This window comes from Cavia porcellus, unplaced genomic scaffold (assembly GCF_034190915.1).
Source record: "Cavia porcellus strain 051 isolate PalLab524CR breed Dunkin Hartley unplaced genomic scaffold, mCavPor4.1 scaffold_3, whole genome shotgun sequence".
In the NCBI taxonomy this organism is placed as follows: Eukaryota; Metazoa; Chordata; class Mammalia; order Rodentia; family Caviidae; genus Cavia; species Cavia porcellus.
The window spans coordinates 100,632,539-100,646,902 of NW_026947486.1; the positions used below are offsets into that span (position 1 = coordinate 100,632,539).

The 14,364-nt window shown below is 43.2% G+C and overlaps 1 long non-coding RNA gene across 1 annotated transcript; it reads right to left on the minus strand.

Annotated features, from left to right (window-relative positions):
* Positions 1 to 1,656: 1,656 nt before the first annotated feature.
* On the minus strand, positions 1,657 to 9,540 carry LOC106026460 (uncharacterized). The gene is made up of 2 exons (XR_001200096.3): positions 9,215 to 9,540; positions 1,657 to 2,014 (listed from the first exon to the last, which is right to left on the minus strand). It is a non-coding gene; the product is annotated as an uncharacterized LOC106026460 (long non-coding RNA).
* Between the last annotated feature and the right edge of the window lie 4,824 nt (positions 9,541 to 14,364).

Consider the following 14,364-nt stretch of genomic DNA (forward strand, 5'->3'; position numbering starts at 1 on the left):
ATTCTGCCCTTCAGAGCCCGGTCTCTCCTTTAGAAATGCAAGCCCACTTAGGACCCTTCCTTATGACTCACTTCATTAAGAGATTTATACACACCAGGAACTTGTTGGCCCCAAAACATGACCAGTTAGAAGTAACACAGTTTATTCTGCCACCACATGACATCATGTAGCAATAAAAAGCTAACTGGTGGCGAACTAAGGCACCTTCTTCCTGCTGCACCTGGGATGAATCTGAGGTGTGTGCTATGCACAGTCATGCGACATCTTCTGGGAACACACTCCACCTGTCCACGACGGGGTGTGTGTGTGATCGCTTTCCCTTAACTGACTGTCTTCGGGTGCACCTCACCTCCCACCCTGACAAGTGCTGCCTGCACTTCCCTCTGAAGCCAGGTTTTGTGCGCACAGGTGCATCCTAGTGTCCACTTTTCCAGAACTCATATTTAAACACTGTGCATGCCTCTTCCACCTCACGTGACAATGTAGGGCAGCTAGCAGAATCAGATGTTCAAAGCTACTCATTACCAGCCTTCGGAAATAAGATCAACACAATTCTTTCCCTATGGTAATGTATTTGTTTATTCTCTAGCTCCCATTTTTTTCTCAATTGATGCTGGATCCCAGCAATGTTGAATTTTATGGGTAGCAGCAAAAGGGATGCCAAAGTACAAACTTCTCATCTAAGAAAATGAAAATTCTCCAATAAGTGTTCCATTAACCCCTGAAGTAAGAAGTTTTCTGAACTTTGACCTTCCCATTCCCTTATATACATGCCAAGTATATAGAAGATTGGACGCCAAGTCCAAATAATTTTGGCTCATTGTCCTCACAATGTCCCATCCATATCCATTCTGTTGGGTCCCTAGTTCCCGTCTCCATTAGAAATCTGTAAGACAGCAATGCAACTTCTCTGGTCACTATCAGGTGACCACGTTTCTGGGGACTATGGCAATCCATCCCGTGAGTGTCCAGTAATACCTCTTTCCCATCTAAGGTGATGATCACAGCGCTCATCTCTCAATTTCTTGCTTCCTTCACCTGAGATGAGGCTAGTCCTCAACCTGCTGGAGGAAAGGACTGAGCATTGGTATACTTCTTCCATGTGCACTCAGCCTGTAACCGGGCATCTGTGGAACACGCAGTGGGGCAAGAGGTCAGAGTCAGGGAAAGTCTCCCTTATCCAGATGGAAGCTTACAGCCATATGAATCTACCTCATTTTCCCAGTTGTGCCCCACTAGCAAGCCTAGTTTGAAGAAGACATCACTGAGTGCCTGTCCCCTACAGCCTCTGACACGGCCTCCATGTGGCTGTCCTAGGCATGCTTCACCCCTGTGCCCTCCACTCCTTTCCACTTCAGTGTGATTCAGACTCTTTCTCCCTGCCTCCATCAAGATTCAAGGAAACAGAGATTCCTACTGTCCTCCTTGAAGTCCTAACCCCTAGAGAAGTGCAGGAGGAGGGTAGCTGCCCTGGTGCACTCTGCCGACCTTGTGCTTCTTTGCACGTGGTTCCTCTGTACTGCCCACCCTCTGCAGCACTACTACACACTTTGTCAAGGGTCAGTGACCAGAGCACACATGCCCATGTTTATTGTGTGGCACCTGGATTGGATATGGGTCAAGAGCAAGGAAACAAAATGCCACAGGAGATCAAAAGAGGGAAAATACAGCTTGAGCTTTAATATTCTCTCATGCACCGCTTCTGTTGATTCACATTGTTTTCTGGGATTTCTCTTTGCTCGCTGAGCACACAGATGGCTGACTTGCTTCGTGTATTGGCCAGGGCCATCTCGACCCTAGGGTTGTTGCTGGAGCCTCTATCAACAGCCACCTTGCCATTTGCACATCACTGCTGTGTCTTCCTATTTGTCTTCCAAGGATAACGCTCAGCACGGTTTGGGAGGCCAGGCTGGCTCTCAAGTATTGATCAGCCTTCCTTGTCACCCTGGACTGCTGTGTGCAGGGATTGACCTCATGGTTGCCTTTATCCATAGTTGTCTAGTTCCAAAGATGCCTGATGGAAGAAAACAACAGTAAAAATCAGTCAAACTTTCTGGAATATAGGAAACCTGCAACTCCTGAAACTGTCCAGATACCTGACAACAGAAGACCTGACTCCAATGACTTAAGCTGCATTTCTTTGATATCTTCAATCTAATATTCCAATAAAACATTTTTCCTTTTCAAAATAAGACATGTGAAGGTATGCCGATGCTGTATATACACACAAAGAATAATGAACACATGCCATTTTCAAAACAATGGATGGAACTGGAAACAATAATGTTGAGAAAAATGAACACAGAAAGTTAACTATGAAACAGTTTATCTTGCATGAGAAACCTAAAATAGAAATTAATTTGTAAAATATTAAAATGGAGACTACATGGTAGCAAACAAATGAGAAAACATGTCAGAGATTAAGATAGCAATGAGGCTCATGTGTAAGTAGGGGGATAAAGGGAACAACATAATTAAAATGTGCTATGTACATGCACCAGCAATGTTTAGGAAGACTTCAGTCATTAAAAAGGGATAGAAAGTGAGCCCAGAAGGCCCTCTGCACTTGTGTCTGTACAAACATACACACATGAACACACACACACACACACACACACACACACACACACACACACAGGAAAGCCCTTAAAAGCCTGTTTTGTGATAGGATCATCATTGAAATACAAACTGCTTAATCTCCACAAATATGTTAGTATATTTTAAGATGCTAATGTCTACTGTTGCTTCAATGAAATGTTTACCAATTCCTGTTTGTACAACTAATCCAACTAAGTGAGTCTTGATATTTAGTGTGCTCAGAGCCTCTGTTAGCTGTCTCCTCTGCAGGATACTCTTGGCATCTCCACAGGTCCCTGGCCATGCATTTCCTCTGCAGGATAACGTTATGATGCAGCTTTCCTCTCCCTATATAACTGAACTCCTTCTCTGAATCATGATTTGGATTTCACTGAGTTCAAAGCTTACTTTGGACAAGGCTTTACAGTACCTCAAAATTAATTTTTCCAAAAATTTGCATTTTGAAATAGTATTTTAACACTTAACAGAAAGGTAACAGAATGCATCATATATATTTTCCTCATATTTCAAAAGCAAGTATTTCAAACTTAAATTTACAATTATTTCATAACATTGTGTCCAATATAAACAGCATATTTTATTTTGACAATATCATACAGTTATTAGAGGGCAATCTGTAATGCACTGTACTTGTATCAACCAACTTCTCCAGGCCAAGTTCCTAGAAATTGCTTTGGTATTATACCAAGGCAATCTTTGAAGAAGAGAAAGACACTTTCTTAATAACAATAACACTGAAAAACCACCTATGCTCTTCCTTTTATTTCAGACACTGAACACATCTCTCACATTCTCATTGCGTGGTTCTATGTGAGATAGAAGGAAACGTAGGCCCATGTATGCTACCCACAACAGGGAGTCATACTTACAGACATATGCCTCAATTTCATTACTTGTTATTTGATATGAAGTGAGGTAGCCAGCTTGGGGTCAAGTCACATGTCTTGCTGATAGTCATTTTGTCTCCTATGGAGACTGACTCTATCAAAATGCAAAGGACTCGTGCAGAGACTCAGAAGCAGAGTACTTGGAAAGCATGTGTGAAACCCAGGGTTTCATTAACCAGCATAAACACCACACAGACACAGCCAGACACACACACGCACATATGTGCACACACACACACACGCATGCACACACAACCTGATCTTCACCTTGGCTCTTTGTCATTCTGAAAATATCCAACACAACTGGGTCTTTGGTAACGTGTTAACATGAACAGTAGAGTTGTTCTAGGTGAGAGACTCAGAAGGAATTATGCCTTGAGGATATTGCAATATGCGGCCAATTCTACCACAAGTAACACCCTACTTTTGTAACGTGTGCATTACAAAAAGAACATCTACAGAGACCTTAGCAAGGAAGGTGCTGAGAACAGGAAGTGAATACTATAAAACATTATAACCTGGGATAAATTCCTGAATGGTATTGGATAGCCAAAATGCTATGCATGGCCAGGGACCTGTGGAGATGCCAAGAGTATTATGGCCTCCTCAGACACAAGGTTTAATGAGGACACTTTGAACACTCCAGGGAAAAGCTTTAAGGCCAAGACAACTGCTCTCCCTGACCATGGGAAGCTGTATGAGCCACTGTCCATGCACAGGTACTAACTTTTTCCTGAAATAATGCCTTTCACTTACCTTATTCGGTCTTGAAACAGTAGTACCAGTTCTCTAGTGTCCCTAGTTAGGATCCTAAAAAGGGCTCTCGTCGCTCGGTTCCTAGGTTTCATGGGCCATTGTGCCTTACCATGATTCCACTGAAGCTCAGCCAATGAGGCTCTAGGACTCAGAGGGCAGAGTGAGACACATTGACATGAATGTTTTTGACTTCCACTTCCCTCTTCAGCATCTCTGTTACAGGGAAACTACAGTAGTCTAGAGGTATAGTCATATGACACGTAGTAGTGTTTCATTTAGATTCTCATGGCCATAACTCAATGCAATTGTACCCTACACCCACAACTGTAAGGAAGAAAGCTTTACATTTCTACACAGTTTCTGGAGAATTCAGTACCAAATCAGCTAGCTCCATGTCAGAGTGGCATGGAAAAAGTGACATGGTAGAGGACCAAGGTCTCATGTCCAGGCAGCCAGAAGCAGAGAGAGAGAGAGAGAGAGAGAGAGAGAGAGAGAGAGAGAGAGAGAGAGAGAGAGAGAGGAGAACATAGGGAGATACACCATTCCAGGCCATGCCCACAACAGGTCAGCATCTCATCACCTCCCAACATCACATTCCACTATAAACTCACCAGTGGGCTAATTCACTGATATTACCACATCCTTATGTTCCAATCACTTCCCTAAAGCTCACCTGTGAATGCATGCAGCATTATAGGGACATTCAGCTATAATCTATAACACGTGAAATCTTTGGGGTCATTACTTAACTTATTCTTCTGATGAATTCCAACCCTGTTAGCTACTGGGTTAAGGCAGACTCACCATATGATTAATGTGACTGAGAGATTCTACAGAGAAATAGGAGCACAGACAGTGCACAGAAGCCTTTTTCCTCCAATCCCAGCTCTGTGTCACCTTGCACAAGTCCTGTCATCAATCCTAGGACCCAAACATTGAGAGAACAATGGGCAAATGGCACTTAATTTGGCACTTCCTCAGATCCCAACAAATTGCTGCTTAGGTCTCTGAGCTGTAGGTACTGGACAGGTATCAGAGGCTGTGGAGTTCACTGACCAAATGTAAGCCTCCAGGAGGTGAGAAGGGATTGTGTCATGATCTTTGGAGGAACCCAACATCCTCTGTTGCTATCCGGTTCAGTGCACCTGCGACAGATCTAGAGTTGGTGTGGCTTCTTGCCAGTAGAGGCACCTGAAATCCCTCACTCTTGCTCCCTTGCCCCATACAGACTCGAGTGATAGCATTTCCTTCCTGTCATTTGATCCCTTCCTTAGTGAGAGGCATCCTTCATGCTCTTCTTTAACATCTATCTGCTCACCTTAGTGAAAAGACATTTGTGTAGTGCAGGCCATGGGCTAGGTGTGAAGAAAAGCAAAGGATGAGACGGGAGAATGAAAGGAATGAGGCAGACGATGAGAAAAGGCAGTAGCAGAGGAGGACAGGGAAGGAGGAGAGCGCCATGGACAAGAACAAACTCTTCCAGGTCACCATTTCCTGCACCATCCACCTCCATCAACCTGGCCCTACCTTCTAAGAGCACATGTCATCAATGACAATTGTAAAGAGAACCCATGGTCCAGTCATTTTTCAAAAGTCCCACCACTGAACATGTAAGGCATTGGGGATGTTGTAGATCTAAACCAAAAAGCAGTCCCAACCACAATTCCAACAAATTGGTGCCCTGGTCGTCAACCTCTCTATAAAGATCTAGCAATTATTTGTAACCTATGAGTGTATGAGGCTCTAAGGGAACACCTAGACATAAGCCATAACACAGGACAATTTTTTGATATAGTGAAGATTGAATCCACCACTTTCCTTATGCTAACTAAGCACTATACTACTGAGCCAAACCCCCAGTTTGTGTAGTTCACAATTTTGGGTGACATATTATCTCATTGTCTTCAATTGTTAAATAAGGATATAAATAAGGGCTACATAACTAGGCTTTTATAGGACAAAGGAAGTTTATGCTAATATTTCTCTGGCACCTGACACATAAAAAGCACTCACATAATATTGTAATTATGCTATCCCTCTTTTCATATCAAATCTCAACTCTTACACGGAATTTCCTGTGCATTACAGATTATAAGCGACCTGCCTTTTGAATTCATGTCTACTGAAAACTTATAACCCATGATATGCATCAGACAATACACACTGTCCATGGTTATTCTCCCAGACTTGTCATTTTTATGTGCACTAATGACTGTACATTTATGAATTTAACTCCTCTCTTAAGTCTTCATATATGCATATATAATGTGTTACTCCTCTTTTATAAGAACACCACCAGTTTTTCATTGCATAGTTTAACAGTTTGTGTTCAGATATATCTCAGTATATAGCATGGCATACATGGAGATTTAAGTGAAACTTGAACTCCTTTTCATTAGGAGATCTACAGAAATATGTTCCCTTGAGGTATTCACAATGTTTCTTGGTCTATTGACTGCATTTGCCAATTCGGAAGAATCTGCATAGGGTAATACAACACTGGGAAAGGAATGTATACAATGGACTTATCATCACTGTCATACCAGGACGACTAAGAAAGGCGTGTATGGCATGAGACTGGATGTGCTCCACAGGAGAGATGAGGCAAGTTGAAGGGTCCTGGCTGAGCAGGAATCCAGGAGCTGAGATGTGAAAATGACTTTCTCGGAAGAATGCATGGTCTGGGCTGCTGGGACAGGGCAGTAAATGATATAAGTAGAAAAACCTAACAGAGAAAACCATTCCAGAGCTGAGGTATAGATTTGATGCTGGAGATAATTTGTAATGTTTTAGATCTTGTATAGCAAGATCAAATGTGCTTTTGAGAGACTGAGCTCTTCCCTTCCTAGGTATCCTGAGCAAGAGTTAAAAATAATACAGTTCAAAGTGAAAATACAAACCCATTTTTAGTAGCACAATTCATAATAGCTAAATCTTGGAAGTGGCTTATATATTCACCAACAGATAAATGGATAAAGAAAGTGTAGCATTCACATCCCACACAATGTCATAATGAAGGAATTATGTTAAGTGAAAAGCAGACACATAAGCTTAAATATCACATGGTTTCTCTTTCAAGACTAACCCTAACCCCTAACCCTAACTCTAGCCCTAAATTCCAAATATAAATTCATTAAAGAGCTGACTGAAAGACAGGTAATAAGAAACAGAGAGACAGACATTATACAAAATAAAATGTGTCAATTGATGCAGGGATGGGGAAGCTAGAGGAAGGGAAAGGAACAAGGGGATGGGCATGAAGAGAATTCAGATGCATTGTGTTTATATACTAACTCTCAATAAGGAATGTAAATGTTATACACTAAAAGAGTGTAATAATAAAATCATGTAAAGCTATCATTTTAAAATTAGTGTGCCTAAAGAATCAACAGAAACAGAACATACAAAAATAGGGAGCGAGATGCTTTGCAAAAATGAAGGGCATCAAGAAATGGGGGAGGGGAAGGGAGTGGTGAAGGGAGGAGGATGGAAAAGAATTGAGGTTTATTATGCAAATATACCAAATTCCCAAGAGGGACATAATCTTAACGTACTACAAACATGCACTAACAACAACAAAAATAACTAAAAGGAAAAATGACAGGCTGCAAAGTTTCTACAAAGTTATTAAGGATCAGTGGGGAAGATAATGAATTCTTGGGCTCCTATAAGTGCTGTGAATAGTACACGGATTCATTTTGGGAAACATTTCAACACAGGGCAGAATACGAACTTGCAGAGATTCCCATGTTAACAGCAGAAGCCCAATGAATCAGGGACCATGGGATTTCACAGGGTGACTCCACCTGGAGGAATGGGGGAACCCCAACTAAGGAGCATACTGGAGGAAAGATTCTTGAAAGAGGACAGAATGAAAGCTCCAGCATCACTGCAACAAGTTTCAGGTGCTGATGAGATTTTGCAAAGACGACTGGTAGCTAAGTGGAAATACTTGAAGGATTTGAGAGTCGAGTGAGGACCATGGTAAGGGTCTTAAGCCCTTGCACAAGACTCGCTGAGGATGTCACTATGGGATGTCCTAATGACAGAGCATGGGCTGAGAGGAGAGTCACCCAATCTCCTTAAGGAAAGTCCAAATGTCCTGGTGTGTTATTCCATTGGCAACAAGAAAAGAGACTCTGTGAAGAAGTCAGGGCTACAGGTGCTAAGGCACAGCGGGCTCATCTGTGAATATGCCCTCCTAACCCTCCAGGCCTCTCTGTGCCTCACACAGCTGTTTGCTCACAGATGCACGCCCTAACACATGGGTCAGAAAAACAAATGTCTCCAATGCATTCGGAGTCGAAAAGACCTGAAGAGACCATTCCTCAAATGCCTGCAGAACTGTCCTCAGTGACAGCCCCTAGTCCCCTCTCTTTGCCTTAGATCACCCACCGATTGCACATGGATTCTGTGGCTCCTTCCCCTTTGCCATACATTCACAATTGCCTTAGCGTCTTTGGTCTCTACATCTCCATGTCCTTGGAAATCAGCCTGTACTTTGTCTCCCCTCGTACTGTGCCACTCTGCATGCCAGCAGCTTTGAGTGATGAGGCCCAAGGTAAGCTTCACACATCATGAAGCATGGCACCACTGCTGTGCCTCCTCCTTGTGAAATAAATGACATCCCGTTTTCCCAGATAGAGCACACATCAGTGCCAGTCAGAGGCACGGGACCAGCTTTGTCTGCCCCAGGCACTAACAAGATCTCATTCCCACAGAACTTTCCCTTCCTAGGCTTTCACAACTCCCCCTCCCCTGAGTGTGTTCTTACCAAGAGTTCCCTCTGCCATGCTCCAGTGACCGTGCCCAGGGGCCAACAGTGCCACAAAACCTAATAGGCAGCTCATTCCTGGACTCAAAGGGACATAATGATAGGAGAGAAGTTCCTGCTTGTCTTAGTTACTTTATATTCCCTGCAGGGACAAAATACCTGAAGCCCAAAGTTATGAAAGGAAAGTTTTGTTTCTTACAGGTTTTGGAGGTTTCAGTCCATCCTCAGTTGGCTCCAAGGCAGGCGGGCATGGTTGGGCCACAGTTCACGGAGTCTGCAAGCAGCAAGCAGGAACCGGCAAAGAGCGAGACACACGTTCTTCCTGCCATCACATTACATCCTGGCTCCACCCCTATGTGGGTGTAGCACTGACACCATCAATCCAAGTACTAGACAATGAACCAATCACAAATGCACAATGCAAATGCATGAGGAAGCAGTGAAACAATACAGAGAGGAAGATACACCCTTCCATGTCAGGCCCTCAGCATCTCCTCTCTTCTGACCAGGCCCCATCCACTAACAGTAAAGTCAACCGGGAACTCACCAGTTTATCAGACCAGTAATGACTACGGTGCTTCCTGATCCAATCTCTTTCAAAACAGCTGAGGCTTTGAGGGTTACTTTTGATCCCGTGGAGATGCCACCGGATCTGTGAACTCCTGATGCACAAATATTCATGGGGAGATTTTGCGCATGCCAGTGAAAAGCACGGAGGCTAAGAGAATTGTCCCTCCCATGGAGAAAAGAAATATAAAACAATTTCCATTCCTGATCATTTCTGCTCCCTCTAGTGGCATCTTGCCTTCAGTCAGCCCTGAACCAAGACTAGCAGGGATATGGAAGCCAGTGTTAGGATCCTAGGAAGAACTGTGATTCCATCATGCTGAGGGCTGTTGTGCAATGCCCTGACTTCCCTTGGGACTCAACTAATCAGGTTCTGGGCTAAAACAGCTACAGTGAGACACAGAGACCATGCACTTTGATTCTCATTACTTATCATCTCTTCAACAACTCTCAGTGGGAGGGGTAAAATAACCTAACATAATGTTGCTTTTGGGGAGACAATAACCTACCTCACCCAGCTGACAAATTTCAATCCTCCTGGGTACTAATTACAGGGGAGGGGCAGGTATTTGTTGAACTAATTTAATGTTGCACTAGGGGGAAGAGAGTAGGCTTCTCTCTTATAGTCTCAACTCTGTGTTACCTTGTGCAAGTCCTGTCAGGGATCCTGGGACCCAAACATTGAGAGCACAATGGTCACCTGCCCTAAACCTTGGCACTATGTCAGATTCAAACAAATTACTGTCCCAGGCTGTTGGAGGTGAGTCCTGGGCTGGTGTCTGTTGCAGTGGGTTTAGCAGACAGTGGAGGCTCATTTGCCATGTCTGGGGGTGTCTTCGGTGGTGTTGGCCTCAATTTTCTTCTGTTAGTATCCAAATCTGGACACTCAGAAGAGATCTGGCTTTTGTGAGGCTTTCTTCCCTGTACACTTTCTAGCCTTAGTCCTATGAACATTCAATATATTCCGCAGCACTTGGTTCCTGGCCCTTCATCCCTTGTTTTCTTTAGTGGTTTTTCTTTATGTCTTAGACACATTCTGAATCAAAGCAGAGAGGTCTCTGCCTTCTCCTGCAATTACTGTTGGTTCTGTGGGTGGCTAAGGAAAGTGCCAGTGAGAAAGAGTCTTCTGGGTTCATGGAATTATCTGAATTTCATCATCTATTTCAGGCTTTCTCAGTGGTGTTGTCTTCTGGTAGCCATAGGTGGAGTCCATCACTCATTGAAAAAGAACAATCTGGATCAGTCTTAGTTCATTACATGTGAACACAGGGAAAAGATCAAAGAGTTACAACCCCATAGTATCTTCAATGAAACACTCACCTACTTAATCAGGCAGCTACTGAGAATGTCCAGAAATGATACGGTTCAGTTGGTGGCTGTTAATTTTGAAATTAATAGTCCCAAGGAGGAGCTGGCCTTGCCAAAAAGCCATGTGATTCATTTAATTATGTCTACTTGTGTCTGTGAAGAAGGTAGTCACAATTCTGAATGTTTTCAAATGTTTCAGCCATTAAAATAATTGAATTTTTCACCGCATTGTGTTTGAAGTGTATTTTTCTGATATGGCCTCAGATTACACTGGACAGCATACTCTGTCCAAATATTCCTTCTGTGCAAGAGCTCTCAAACTCAAGGCAATCACAAGGTCAAGCTGCACATTACATCATTTTTAAGCTTTAGACTGGGAAATATTTGTGCTTGCCCATCTCCTACAAAGGTCAGAACTGAGCCTCCTCTACTGTGCCATTTTTGAGAATCTCTATAGCGTTCTTTCTAAAACATACTTGCTCACCCTGCTGACAGGACACTGATGAAAAGCAAACCATGTGCTGAGTGAGAGTTTATATGCCGTTTACTATCCCACAAGTCCATAGAGGCTTTCTGAGATGATAACTCTGTTCATTTTCTTTAAACAAATTCTCTTGTGCCATGTTTGGCAAACCTGTTCTGGCCAGAGACAAATGAAAAGAAATTATTTTCCTCAAGTAAACCCAGCCCTATATCAAAAATATTTTTGGAAATGGCCCTCATTCAAAAGCCACTGTCCCCAAAGAAACAGACAGAGCAGTCCAGATACTCAAATAGTCAATTGGAATTGGGCAAAACAAACTGGACAGTGAGAAAAGAGACGTAAAGCTGACTGGAGGAGGGAGGGAGCTAAGAAGCGGGAAGACTGGGGGATGCATAAGTCTAAATGATGAGCAAAAAGAATGAACAGAAGGGGCCACCCTGAAAAGTCACACATTCCAGACATCAGCCTTATTCTTTAAGGTGAGGTGCAAAGTCAGACTCCCTGTAGACTTCTCTCTCCATTACCCTAGCCTAAGAGCATTTGTCTTTCTTCCTGTCTCTCCTCCTGCCCCTACATCTTGGGACATATTTCTCTCTCCTTTGGCCTGATCTCTTCCAAGGCTTTATTGTTCAAAAAAAAATTTAAACTCCCTGTGTCCTTTCTACTGTCCTCTCTGTTCCTGTGTCTTCCTGTGTCCCTTGCTACCCATACTCTGATCAGGTGGTGCCAAAATACAGTCTTCTCTCCTTACAGGTACACGTGAGGCTTAGGGATATAAAGAAAGGAATGTCCTCTGGCCACCCGCCCAGTGTCAAAACTTGTCTGTATGGAGAAAGAAGAAGAACCTAAATTAAAGAAGCAGCAGGAAAGCAAGAAAGAGACACACCACAGGAGGAAAGAGACAGAAAAACAGCCATCTGTACTGCCACTCAAGCAAGGAGCGCCACATGCAACAACCAGGGAGATTTTACAATGATCTCATTGAGGCGAAAAGCAGGCAACTCAGAGGCAGGAGCTCAAGTGATAAAGCTTGAGGAGCAAGACTTGGATATACAAAGGGATCCACATGAGCAGTGCAGGAGGTTTCAGCGAAATTATTTAGACTCACACTGGGCTGAGCCCTCAGCGCAGTTAAGGGCAACTGTTACACCTCTTACTGGCCAGTTCTCCACTCCAGGGCCACACGGCTGCTGTTCTCATCATTCAGGTTTTAGGCTTTCACTCACTCCACAAAGCATGGCTGCCTCCTGTCCTGTGTCCTAGCTGCTGGGACTGTGCTCTGGAGAACAAAAAAGTAAATTCCTGGCTCCTCATGGAAAACGGCTTCTCTTATGGTTTCTCAGGCTTCATGACCCTTTGAGAAGTAGCTCTCAGGGGAGAATGGGCAAGGATAAGCTGTGCCAGCTCTGTGTAAGTTGCCAGATCAAAACACCCTTGTACCCTGTGGAAATCACAGAGGAGGCCACCATTTGCAATGAGAGATGCAAGGGTCATTGAGTCCCCCACCTCTCATTAATTCTCCAGTGTGGCTCATGTGCAAGCGTGTTCTCTTAGAGCAACAGTGTAGTCAGCCTGCCCAGGTGTGACTCAGCCACAGCCGATGATTGCTAGATGTCCCTCCTGGACTGAGGGGTCACTTCAGCACCTGGACTGCAACAGTTGTCATGGTGAGTAATTTCTTTAATCTTTTTATACAGAGAAATTATGACTCTGTTTTCTTTTGGAGAACAGGCCAAACAGAGCCCACTTTGAGCATCTTGCCTCAGGGATGTGTCAATTATGAGGCTCTTTGCCATTAGTGGAAATAAGGGCCTTTGATCATCTAACGTTCATTGGGGCATCTCACTTGTCTCCGTAATTGCTACAGATTTGAGGAGAAGGAAGTTTCAGGATGAGTTACAAATTGTTTTTCTCAGGTGGGAAAGAAGTGGCATGAAAAGGAATTGCCACCACAAGTCTCTAGGGATCCAGCGTTCTGGTGCAGAGAATTCCACTGGCATGATGGGGATGGGGTGCAGGTGTGCTAGTACTAGATGATGCCTGATCCTTGGGGAACACATGCCCTGAACATCATGAAATAGGGACAATAATACTGAGCAAGGATTGACAAACTATACCCTATGAGCAAAATATGTCTTGCTCTTTTATTTATTCCTGCTTTTTGACAGGTATTTCATGCAATAAGCAATGTATTCCTCAAAAGTATATAATGGAATGATTTTTAATATACTTACAGTACTGAACCACCATCAAAAGGAATCATTTTTGCAATATTTCTGTCTTGCTTAAAAATGCAATGTTTATTAGCTTTCACTCTTTATTGGTGTAGTTTTTGTATAAATAAATTTTGCTATACCACACCACATCATTTATTTTCTTTTTATCTATTTCTGCTTTAGCACCACAGTGGCAAATTGAGTTATGATGCAAACCACTCAGCTACAAAATCAATATACCCTCACTCATACCACATTTCAATATGGTGTCCCCCCAGACTTTTCTCTTTTAAGAGATTCTCTGAAATCTTTTTGTGGGTGTGGAGTCAGGTAAGGAAGTGGCAACAGTGAAATGTATGGTGTCACTTTTGCCCATTTACCTTAAAATGCACACAGCATCCATGCAAGCACACATGCCTCAGAGCCATTCAAAGAAGGCTTCGATCCCGTACATCCAAGTGCTCCATGAAACCCCCATGACAGGCCTGTGGTTCCATCTACCAGTTGACACATCTATAGGCAAGACTTACTGCCACTATTCTGCTCCTTTTTTCCATGGAATAAGATTTTAATGACCACAAGGCCAAAGTTTCCTTTGAAAAATAAAAATCATTTTAAGCTTTCCAAGGACTGAATCTGCAGTTCTTTGCTTGGACACATTAGGAATTTCTTGCGTGTCCACACCATGTCCAAATATGTACTGCAATCTTCATGAAACCTGAAGAAAAGTATTTCTTATGCAGAGGTATCAGACCAACTATTAAGTGTGTTGGA